The sequence below is a fragment of the Rhinopithecus roxellana genome, chromosome 1, assembly GCF_007565055.1.
Source record: "Rhinopithecus roxellana isolate Shanxi Qingling chromosome 1, ASM756505v1, whole genome shotgun sequence".
NCBI classification, from domain to species: Eukaryota; Metazoa; Chordata; class Mammalia; order Primates; family Cercopithecidae; genus Rhinopithecus; species Rhinopithecus roxellana.
The window spans coordinates 73,734,764-73,745,015 of NC_044549.1; positions in this window are offsets into that span (position 1 = coordinate 73,734,764).

Sequence of the window (10,252 nt, forward strand, 5' to 3'; positions counted from 1 at the left end):
TTAGCATAGGCACTTTCAGCTACGATCTTACCTAGATCTTCTGGATAATCTGCTGCAGCTTCTCCATCAGCACTTGCTGTTTCACCTTGCACTTTTATGTCATAGAAATGGCTTTTTCGTTAAACCTCATGAACCAACCTCTTCTAGCTTCATAATTTTCTTCTGTAGCTTTATCACCTCTCTCAGCTTTCATAGAATTGAAGAGAGTTGGGGCCTTGCGCTGGATTGGTCTCTGGCTTAAGAGAATGTTGTGGCTGGTTTGATCTTCTGTCCAGACCACTTACACTTTCTTCATATCAGCAATAAGGTTGTTTAGCCTTTTTTTGGTTTTTTCTTTTTAAGCATTCCTGTGTTCACTGGGGTAGCACTTTTTCTTTCTTTCTTTCTTTTTTTTTTTTTTTTTTTTTTTTGAGAAGTGGTCTTACTCTGTCACCCAGGCTGGAATGCAGTGGCGTGATCTTGGCTCACCGCAGCCTCTGCCTCCCAGGCTCAAGTGATCCTCCCACCTCAGCTTGCTGAGTAGATGAAACCACAGGCGTGTCCCACCAAGCCCGAATAATTTTTTATATTTTTGGTAGAAACAGGGTTTCGCCATGTTCCCCAAGCTGGTCTTGAACTCCTGAGCTCAGGAAATCCACCCACCTCGGTCTCCCAAAGTGCTGGGATTACAGATGTGAGCCACTGCGCTTTTAATTTATTTCAAGAACTTTTCCTTTGCATTCACAACTTGGCTAACTGGTGCAAGAGGCCTGGCTTTCAGCCTATCTCAGCTTTCAACATGCCTTCCTCACTAAACTTAATTATTTCTAGCTTTTGATTTAAAGTGAGAGACGTGTGACTCTTCCTTTCACTTCAACACGTGGCGGCCAGTGGACAGTTATTTATTGGCCTAATTGCAATATTGTTGTGTCTCAGGAAATAGGAGGCCCAAGAAGAGGGAGAGAGACTGGGAAATGGTGGCTGCTGGAGCAGTCAGAACACGCACCACATTTATCTGTTAAGTTTGCCATCTTCTATGGCATGGTTTGTGGCGTCTCCCCAAAATAACAATAGTAATATCAAAGATCACTAATCACAGATCACTAAAACAGATATAATAACAACGAAACAGTTAAAAATATTGTAAGAATTACCAAAATGTAACAGAGACACAAAGTGAAGACACGCTATTGGAAAAATGGCCCTGATAAGCTTGCTTGATGCAGGATTGTCACGAACCTTCAATATATATTTTTTTAAAGCATTATCTGCACAGCATAATAAAATGAGGTGTGTCTCCTTATACAGAGCAGGTAGCCATGGTAGTAGGAGTTTCCAGCTATTCTCTCTCTCTTTTTTTTTTTTTTTTTTTTTTTTTGAGATGCAGTTTCACTCTTGTTCAGCCCAGGCTGGAGTGCAATGGCACGACCTTGGATCACTAAAACCTCCACCTCCCTGATTCAAGCGATTCTCATGCCTCAGCCTCGCGAGTGGCTGGGATGACAGACAACCACCACCATACCCAGCTAATTTTTTGTATTTTTTAGTAGAGACGGGGTTTCACCATGTTGGCCGAGCTGGTTTCGAACTCCTAATCTCAGGTGATCCTGCTGCCTCGGCCTCCCAAAGTGCTGGGATTACAGGTGTGAGCCACTGCGTTCAGCCTTCCTATTCTCTTCTGATTGTTTCTATTTTCTTAGTGAAATAGAAGGCAAGATCATTGGCTGAGAGGGATAATAAGGGTAGAGGTGATGGAGGTTTAAGGAATCATGAGAAGGCAAAATAGAAGATGTGGTTGTAAAGAGGGATGCTTGATTGTAAGGGGGTTGCTATTATTAACAAGGTAAGGTATGACTGTGGGAGGAAGCAGCTGAGAATAGAAGAGCAAGGTCAAGCACTCAATAAATATTTGTCAAATGATGAATGAAAACAAAATCACTGGAGATAATGTGATTCAAAATGTGGGAGGCCAGGAGAGTGAAAAGATCATTTGCATGGTTATGAAAATTACCAAGAATTATGATGGAAAGATTACTGTGAGAGTGAAAGTGGATCAGGAGTTAAAATCTTTTAAGGATCAGTAGATGACTGCTACAAGGTACCAGAGAGTTTGGGGAGGTGTGGATGAGTGAATCTGAAATCATAAGATTGAGCCAGGAACGGAGGCTCATGCCTGTAATCCCAGCACTTTGGGAGGCTGAGTCAGGAGAATCCTTTGAGCCAAGGAGTTAGAGACCAGCCTGGACTACTTAGTGAAACCGTGTCTCTACATTAAAAAAATAAATAAATAAAATTTTAAAAAAACTTAGTTGGGCATGGTGGTGCATGCCTATAGTCCCAGCTACTCAGGAGGCTGAGGTGGGGGGAATCACCTGAGCCTGGGAGGTCGAGGATGCAGTAAGCCGTGATCTCACCACTGCACTCTGGAGTCCGGGTGACAGGGTGAGACCCTTCTAAAAAAAAAAAAAAAAAAAAAAAAGGAAAAGAAAATATTATTTATTAAGAAAATTATAAAGAAGATAAAATATATTTACTATTTAAGTGCAAGTTGATCATCATAAGGTCTTTATTCTTGTTTTCATATTGAGTAGGCTAAGAAGGAAGATGGAGAGGAGGGGTTGGTCTTGCTGTCTCAGGGGCGGCAGAAGCAGAAGAAAACCCATGTGTAAGTTGACCTGCGCTGTTCAAACTCATATTATTCTGGGGTCAACTCCACTGTACTCCACCGTTGTATCACAAAAGCAGCCATAGACAATATGAATATGAACTTATTCATTCAGAATATGTGTAAATGCATTCCAATAAAACTTTATTTACAAAAACATACTGCAGGCCTGCAGGTGGAAATCTGCTAACTGCCGATCAATACTGCTGAAAAAGCCCAGCTAGGAGGTCTAATGAACAAAAACAGAACATGCTTATCTGAGGACCAAGAATAAAAAGGATATAAATTTAGGATTCTGGTTGCAAGCAGAGTGGCCATGTATAGTTGTGAAGGTTGTTCACTGCACAACCCCAGGGGGCACTAGTCACATAGATTCCTATGTCAGTGACTACCCTAGAAGCTGTGCAGGGCATAATCTGTATAGCCACATTTGACAGTCCTAGTTGCAAGCATAGTAACTTCAAGGATTTTACTATAATCAAAGAGTTGAGAGGAACCTCAAGCCTGAGAAGATATCTGTACTCTTTCTAGAAAAACAATCATTGCTTTTATTGAGCACCTGGCTTAGGAATATGTAAACATTATCTCATATAATACTCCTAGCATTGCTGTAAGGTATATTTTCCTCATTTTACTTTAAGGTTCAGAAACCTGAGCAATTTGCCAAATGTACCCAGCTAGTAAATATCTAAACCAAGGTTTGCCTGACTCCCAAGTCTGTATTCCTCCTATTCTCTTCTCCTTTCAAACTGGTTACAAGGTTCTCTAATGATGACCCAGTCAAACATATATTAAACATTTTCTTCTGAAAACCTAATTAAAGGTAATTACATACCTTAAAAGACACTAAAAATATGGCAGGCACGCCAACAAAGAAGACAGTTCTTATTATATCAATGTCTTTATGGATTTGGATTCTGTTCAGAAAAGCTCAGGCTCGAAAGGTAATTGCTGGCAGCATGCAAAAATCCATCAACCCATAACTAACATATGACAATTATTCTAATTGCCTCAAACAACATTTCTATGTTTTTAATTGTAGAGCAATTTGCCAATAGCATTGTTAATTGGCAATTTATATTTTAAACATGCGAAGGACAATGGGTCTTTATTTCCTCTGAAGCAACTGCATGCATTAATTGAATTTTAAAAATACGTTTTCTTCTTTTCTCTGACCCCAGGACCTCCTTCAGATGGTTCTCATTGCAGTTCCTTCTGGCCAAAGTGTGTTTTCTCTAGGTAACTTAATCTTCCTTTAGCACTTTAATACATTTTCCTAACAATTCACTTAGACCAGATCCTTGTTTCTCTCTAGACACCCTGAGCAGGGCTCCTGTTGACTTCAAAGGGAAAATAGTGGGTGCAGGGAAAACTAGGAATCTGGTTCCTGGTTCAAAAAACCTCCACACACTATAAAACCTCACTGGTGTCTTCCTGTGTGTTAAGGGCCAATTAATATATGTGAGTGAAGCCTTTGTACAAAACCACCCTGGCAACTCGTGAACTTGCTGGGAAGCACAGCAGCTAATACAAAACAATGTTTAGTGGACCCAGTTCCCATACAGACCCCCCATTTACTCATGGGGAGGGAATGAGAAGAGTAAGAATTGCCTCAAAAGGCAGAAAAGCCTAAAGACAGCCATTGACTCTCTCTTTCTCTGTCTCCTCCTCTATTTCTTCAACACACAATTATAGACCACTTTGAACCAAACACTTGGCTAAGTATCAAAGATTAAAAATAATTTGTCACCCAAGCATCAGCTCCCGGCCCCAACATTAACGGTCACTTTGCTCTGGTATGTTTGGGAACGAGGTGGTATGCCTTAAACCTACATGAGACAGCTCCTCAGGGTTACAGAATCTTCCCTTTGGCCTGCTGGCTGTCACCTGTAGCTTCCGAACTCGACCCTGCCATGGGATGCTGCTTCTTGATGTGGACATTAGTGGAGGGGAGCAGGAGGGGCAAGGTATCTTTAGCTTGTCCTTTCTTAACCCCACTGAAACCAGGACCAGGACCAAGATCTCTAGCTTGTAAAGTTCTTCTAGAATATGAAAATTTAGGGATGACCTAGAAGTGATTGTGATGGAAATTGAAAGACAAAACTTTTAATAATGTCAAATTCTTTTTAACTTAATATAACTGCTCTCCATAGACAAGGGGAAAGGAGAGAAAATCCAATACCTTGACAGAGATTTCTAGCCTGGCATTGCTTCTCAGACTTCTGGGCACCCTCGTCCCAAGACCATCTCCTGCAAATACAGTGGAGCTGAACTGTGAATACATATTAACTGAAGAACTCTACCTGGATCAATGAAATCAGAGTATCTGGATATGGGCCCTAGGTATCAATATATATTTTTCTTTCCCCAGGTGATTTTAATGTGCAGCTAGGATTGAGACTCCTTGCCCTTGGCTAGGTCCTGTCCCACCACCAGGCCATGGGGTAGAGTAGGGGTGCGGGTGTGGGTGGACAATGTCAGCATAGGTCCCAAAGCTGGAATTATTCAGTCTAGACTGAAGTTTGCAAATTGATGGCCCACCCACAGGCTGGATCCAGCCAGCAGATGTGTTTTGTTTGGCCCGCATGGGGTTTTAAAAAATGAATTACTTGCCAACATTTATTAATGAGAAATATATTGCACAAAAATCTGGATAACTGGCTTCTTTTGGAAAATAGGAATATCTGACTATTCTCGGTCTGATTTTCTGTGTGACAACAATTGGCTGAAGGGGAGGAGCCACCAGCCCTTTAGGTACAGCCTGTACTCTTGGGTTCACCATAGTCCTCACCACTCTCTATTATCTCACACTGGTCCCACCCCACTCATTACCTCCCTGGCCCCTGTAGCTCTACCTAATGGGGCACAGGGAAAGAAAGGAAGCCTTGTCTCCCTTTGTAATATCCTCCCCATGAAGTGCAATCCAAGGACTGACATCCACAGGATAAGAATGGAGATAAACACAAGAGATTCCTGAGAATTACAGAACAGAACTATTTTTCTATATACAACTGAAACAGGAGAGTTCCCTGATTTCCCTCACAGGACATGCAACAAGGGTGTGGCTCACCTGTTCAGTCACCCCCACAGCTCAAACCCCTAGGGGAAACACGAGGATAGGCAGGTACAGAGGCTGGGGTGAGTGCTTTGGGCTCTCAGCTCTGTGGTAGTGTCTAGGGTTGGGTGCCTGTATTCCAGTGTTACCAAGCTCTTTCAGCTTTGCCATCTGCAGACAGCTTTTGTATTAATCAGCTCAGTAGACCCTCTGCCTTACTGCAAGGGCAGAGGGCCAGTGTGACAGCCTTCTGTATCCCGAGCTCTTGCCCAGTGTCCCGAAAGAATCGGATCACATGTGGGCTAGAAGGATGAGTGCAAGGTTATACTGAGTGGTGGAGGTGGCTCTCAGCGAGATGGATGGGAAGCCAGAAGGGGGATGGAGTGGGAAGGTGGTCTTCCCCTGGAGTTGGGCCGCTCAACAGCTGGACCATTCTCCTACTGTCCCCAGCCAAACTCCCCTCAGCGTCTAGACGTCCCTCTTCTCTCTCTGCTGCCTCGTTCCTCTCTTTCTCTCTCGCATCGTTCTGCTGTCGCTGGTCTGTTGGTCTGCTGGTCTGCTGGTCTGCAGGTCTGCTCTGGAGTGTAGGGTTTGGGATTTACATGTGGGCAGGATAGCAGGTATGGGGGGCCAAAAGGCAGCTTTTTGGGCACAAAAACAGAAATGCCTGTTCTCATTTAGGGCTATGGGTATCCAGGCTTTAGGGTGGGGCCTTTGCCAGGGAACTACACTCTTGTACCCAGTATTTCCCTGTCTCTTGTCCGTATCACAACTTAATCCGCACAGGGCTCAGCCTACAATGGAGAGTACTTAATGTTATCATCACAGAGTGGGATTGATTCAAGGCCCAACCCATTTCTATCCTTACCTCCACCTCTGTTCTTTGCTCAACCTCAGGTTTGAGCTTGCATAGGAAAAAATCCCACCCCACACCCTTAGAGTATCTACCCATTCAATGATAGACAGTTACTGTTTATCAATGCCTTAGGCTAGGTCAGGTTGCCAGGCCAGATGGTCCCACACCTGTCTTCCTGGGGCAGTATTTCTCAATGTATGACTCCCACACCTCCTGGCAGATTTCTGTGCCCCATTCCAGATTTACTGAATCTAGATATGTAGAGGCGGGACCAGGTACCCACATTTAATGTGCCCAGTGAGTGTTCTGCTCAATAATAGCAATAGCAGCTGCACTTACTATGTGCTTTACATGTATTGCATCTGCACAGAATCCTTGATTTGGGTAGTAATAGCGCCACTTTGCAGGTGAGGAAAACTGCAGCACAGAGAAGTTAAGTAACTTGCCCAAGTTCACACTGCTGTAAGTAGCAGAGCTGAGATGAGGCTCATCTATTCCAGTTGGTAAACCTCTGCTCTAAGCAATAGGGTTGCAAGTGATGGATTCGTGAGCCCCCAGGCCAAGTTGTTCAAGGAAGATGGGGTAGAGTTTGTCAATTACAATAAAACATAGGCCTTGCTTTCTGTTACTAGAAATTGTTTTGAGGTACAGACTAGACAAAAGCATCTTACCCATAACGTATGGTAGCATGTGATGAGATGACAAAAAATATCCTGTGTCCCCTAGGATCTGCTCTCTGCTTGTCTCTCAGGGACCATCTTCCACCTTTAATTCCAGCCTCCCTGCTGTCCTCCTGGTCCTTGTGCTGGGACTTAGCATGTGTTGTTCCGTCTATCTGAATTGATGGTGTGTGGGATCTGGTTGGGGGTCGTCATTTGCCAAACCCTGCCTTGGATCTCATGGACAACTCTTTCCTGTGCCTCCAGCTCTGCTCAACTCAGCTCCGCTCTGGGCTTCTCAGAGAGACCTTTCCTGACTTCCCTGGCTAAAGTTGCCTCTTTCCTCCTCCTAGTCGTCTCTTTCTCATCAGCTTAAAAAATGAATAGCGCTTATTATCTTAAGATTTTCATATTCATACTTAGTTTCTTTGCATAGAGTGGGTCTTCCTGTGCTAGAGTATAAGTTCCATGAGAGCAAGGTGGTTGTCTGTGCTGCTCTTTGCTGTTTCTTCCATGTCTAAACAGTAAATGGCACATCATAGAGTGAGTAATTGTGTAAATGACTAGGCAAAGCTCTCCCATCTCCTGTAGTACAACTCACATTTCCTTACAATGCTAAGCTAAGGGACTATAAAGATAAAATATTACCCAACTACTGCCCACAGGAATTTTAAGTTGTAGGAAAAACACAAAACAAAGTCTGATTTCTCTTTTCTAGAATAGAATAGGTTCCTGTGTACAAAGGACATGAATAGGATATGAATTAGGATGGTGACAGGTGAATAATGTACATAATTCTTGGAGTTAGGCATCCTTTTTTTTTCAACGGAAGAAAAGAACAGATTCATTGAAAGGAAAATACATTTCACATAGTGGGAGTGGGTTCAAGCAAGTGACTCAACAGCTATTAGGCATACTCATTCTTCAGAAAGTGAAATTTTCATCTTAGACAAAACTAAGGGTTTCTACATTTCCTTACGAAAAGCTTAAACAATCATTTTGAGACAGGGTCTTGCTCCATCACCCAGACTGGAGTACAGTGGTGTGGTTATGGCTCACTACAGCCTCGACCTCCCATGCTCAAGCGATTCTCCCACCACAGCCTCTTGAGTAGCTGGGACTACAGGTGCATACCACCGTGCCCAGCTACTTTTAGTATTTTGGTTTTTTGCAGAGACAGGGCTTCACTATGTTGCCCAGGTTGGTCTCAAACTCCTGGCCTCAAGCAATCCTCCCTCCTCTGTCTCCCATGGTGTTGGGATTACAGGCTTGAGCCACTGCACCTGGCCATGATTTTTTTCTTATGTAAATAAATAAGACATTAAAACAGTTGTTAAATTGTGCCTAGTCAGAGTATGAAGAAAACAGTCTCCTTATACACGGGCAGTAGCATGTACATGAGAGAACAAACTTGGTAGGCTGTTAAAACTGTTGTGAGCAGGAGCCATGGGGGCCCCACGATGACAGAAGCAGCTTCTCCCAAGCCGCCAGGGTCAGCCAAGCAGCACAGATGCGACAAACCCTATGATGTTCATCTACCTGCTGGAAGTTTTCCGTAAACCATACTGAAAAGAGCGACTCTCTGTTTCATTCCCACCGAGGACTTTTAAGAGGGGACTGTATTGGTCTATTTTCATATTGCTATGAAGACATACCTGGGACTAGGTAATTTATAAAGGAAAGAGGTTTAATGGACTCACAGTTCCACATGGCTGGGGAGGCCTCACAGTCATGGCAGGAGGCGAAGGAGGACCAAAGGCACGTCTTACATAGCAGCAGGCAAGAGAGTGTGTGCAGTTTTTCCATTATCACTGAAATCTGCACTTTATGAAACCATCAGATCTCATGAGACTTATTCACTATCACGAGAACAGCATGGGAAAAAGCCGCCCCCATGATTCAATAATCTCTACCTGATCCCTCCACGACACGTGGGGATTATGGCAACTATAATTCAAGATGAAATTTGGGTGGGGACACAGCCAAACCATATCAGGGGCTTCATCCCCATTGCAGATGGCATGTGGAATGGGAGTGGATCTCAGCATTTCAGGGAGTGCAGCTCTGACACATGATTGACTCCCTAAATGTCCACTGGGTCCCAGGTGGTGGTAGTCCCATGTGGACTTTACTACATGAACTCTCAGGCTGAAGGGAGTTTTGTTTAAAAACAAAAAAATGACAGCAATGGTGCTTAGTGCCTAAGAGGCCTGTCACCTGAGGCCTGACGATGAATGCTGTGTCCTCTGTAAATCTATTTCAGCCAACAAAGTCCCTAAGGGTGCCTTGAGAATTAAGGCGAAAGCAGCAATGTCTAAGTGTAGGATTCCGAAGTGAAGATCTGCTTGTTTCTCTGGCAGACAGCCCTGTTTTCCTTAATGCATTAACAATGTTTCTCTTATTACATTAATTATAAGTCGTTAAAATGACTCAAGGATCACGTTCTTGTTCCCCAGCACCCGGAGTTTTAATTGAGCTTTGATCCACACTCACTCCATACAAAGTGACAGGCGGGCAGGCGGGGGGCACAGTGGAGAGGAGCACAAAGATGAAGACAAGAGGGTCTCCCATGCTGGGGCTCCCAATTGTCAGGAGGATGTGTGTGTTGGACAACATATTTAGAGACTAAGAAACTGAGAAGGTGGGATTTTAAAATTTAAGTTTTTCCATTATCACTGAAAAAATACCAAGTAAGCTGCTCTTACTGGCTACCAATGTTTACCACTCATTGGGTGCATAATTTGTGTCTTATCTAATTTAATTCTCAGAGGCAACCAGTGAAGTGGGTTCTATTATTGCCCTGTTTCATGGATGAGGCAACCAAGCACCAGAGATGTTAAAAGAAGCATGTGCTGGTTCACACAGCTGGTAAGCAGATAAGCTGAAAAACAGTTTGGAGCCTATTTAAAATGTATACACCTGGCCACTAAGCACTTTCTCTGATGATGCTCTTCTGGGCTGATCAACCCTTAGGTACAGGATGTGATTAGATCACTCTCTGTGATTAGAAGGGCCCTCCCATCCCTACTGCCTCACAT